At 37.8% G+C, this 2,454-nt stretch overlaps 1 non-coding gene across 1 annotated transcript; it reads right to left on the minus strand.

The window, feature by feature from the left end:
* Positions 1-896: 896 nt before the first annotated feature.
* trnas-aga (transfer RNA serine (anticodon AGA)) lies at positions 897-978 on the minus strand. Its single transcript has one exon. It is a non-coding gene; the product is annotated as a tRNA-Ser (tRNA).
* Positions 979-2,454: the final 1,476 nt, after the last annotated feature.

The raw sequence follows: 2,454 nt of genomic DNA on the forward strand, positions 1-2,454 counted from the left end.
CTGAACAAACAAGAATTCAAACTATGAATTGTGAAAGAGCTGCAGCATCTGAAACTGACCACAATGAACATCTGACAGATAAACAGAACCACAGTGCTGCAGTTTCACACTCAGTTTGTCATGTCTTTTATGGATTGTAATTGTCTCTCTCAACTCACCATATATTTTTTATCAGTAAGTTATTTTTTTTTATCAGTTACTAGAAATTTCAGGTGACCCCACATGGGGTCCCGACCCCAAGGTTGAAAAACACTGAGCTAGGGTTAATGTTTTAGAAGCAGGAGGTTCCATGATTATGTTCTTTGAGGATCCACCTTTCTGTGAGAGGCCCTTTAGGCAGTTATCATACTTGGTTTCACACATAACATCATACTCTCATACATGCACAACTGTAGTCTTACACACACACACACACACACACACACACACACACACACACACACACACACACACACTATTATTCTCTCTCACACATACTGGACTTCTATGCCAGGCTGGCCGGTCTGAAAACAGTTTTTTGTGGTACAGTGTCCAGCGCTGTGAACATATTAGAGTAAATTAAAATGTGAGAAAACATCAGATTAGATGAATGAAAAATGTTTTTATTTAATTGCTTTCACACAGTATATCACTTCCTGAAATACATGTCTCTTTGTTTCAAAAATTAAACAGATGGTGTTTGTAATTCCAGGAAAAATAGGTTCATAAAAAAAATTTCAGTCGCATTGTTTTTTTTTTCATGCCTAAAGAAGAATAAAAACACTCAGGGAAAAAAATCTCGACTATGGTTCTCATAATTCATGCATGAAAGGGTTAAATAATAATGAAAAAAATGAAATAAAATAGAATGCGTTAAATGCACTTCCGGGTTCGAATGTGTTCGGTGTGAAAACGAACGTTGTCGGCAGGATTCGAACCTGCGCGGGGAGACCCCAATGGATTTCTAGTCCATCGCCTTAACCACTCGGCCACGACAACTGCATACAGCTCCGTTACCGGGAGATTTAAAATTTTACAAGTCAGTAATCGTTTGTACAAATAGATAATTATTCAATGTCGTCAAATCCGACACATTTAACTCCGTTTATTCCATGACAGTTCCTTCCTGAAGGAGGCGGAGGTGCAGCTGAGGACTGATCCGGTCAGTGGAGGACTGATCCGGTCTGTGGAGGACTGATCCGGTCTGTGGAGGACTGATCCGGTCTGTGGAGGACTCCTGCAGTCTGTGGAGGACACTGCGCCCTCTGGTGGTGACAGTGAAAACCTGCATCTGCAGTGACAGGGAATCAGAACTAGTGATGGGACTGTTGGCTCTTTGAAGGGAGTCGTTCAATCAGGAGCCGTTCACTGAAAAGAGCCGTTCAAAAGACTGGCTCTTTTATGTTTTTTGCATTATTTTGAAACACCAATGTTTTAATGACTAAATAGGCTACATGTGATGATTAACATTACATTTTAAAGGTGTTTAATTGGCGCGACAGTAAATATTATCTTAAAAAAGAATAGTTAGTTCAAATGTGTGGGCTAAATCCATGACATGAGAGGTGACATTAGGCAAATGATGGAGTTACATTGTATGGAACTCCGGCAACATGAAGAAAAATATATGTAAATACTAGAAAGCTGCTCAATCCACAAATATCTTCAAACAGTTGTTCTTCAAAGTAGAAATAATATGTGGTAATAAGAAAAGGAATGCCGTAATGAGAAACAGAAAAAAAAAAGTGCACACTTTGGCCTGCAGATGTATGCACCGGATGTTGCTACAACCAAACAAAAAGAAACAATCTTAGCAAAAAGAAAATTAAAAAAAACAACAAAAAAAGGATGGCTCTTTTTAAAGACTCGGTTCCCATCGTTCATTTCAAAGAGCCGTTCAAAAGATTCGATTCATTCGTGAACGTCACATCAGTAAGCCATTCAATCAGGAGCCGTTCACTCCGAAGAGCCGTTCAATAGACTGGCTCTTTTATGTTTTTTGCATTATTTTGAAACACCAATGTTTAAATGACTAAATAGGCTACATGTGATGATTAACATTACATTTTAAAGGTGTTTAATTGGCACAACAGTAAATATTATCTTAAAAAAGAATAGTTAGTTCAAATGTGTGGGCTAAATCCATGACATGAGAGGTGACATTAGGCAAATGATGGAGTTACATTGTATGGAACTCCGGCAACATGAAGAAAAATATATGTAAATACTAGAAAGCTGCACACTGCACAAATATCTTCAAACAGTTGTTCTTCAAAGTAGAAATAATATGTGGTAATAAGAAAAGGAATGCCGTAATGAGAAACAGAAAAAAAAAAGTGCACACTTTGGCCTGCAGATGTATGCACCGGATGTTGCTACAACCAAACAAAAAGAAACAATCTTAGCAAAAAGAAAATTTAAAAAAACAAAAAAAAAAGGATGGCTCTTTTCAAAGACTCGGTTCCCATCGTTCAT

The sequence above is a fragment of the Sphaeramia orbicularis genome, chromosome 21, assembly GCF_902148855.1.
Source record: "Sphaeramia orbicularis chromosome 21, fSphaOr1.1, whole genome shotgun sequence".
In the NCBI taxonomy this organism is placed as follows: domain Eukaryota; kingdom Metazoa; phylum Chordata; class Actinopteri; order Kurtiformes; family Apogonidae; genus Sphaeramia; species Sphaeramia orbicularis.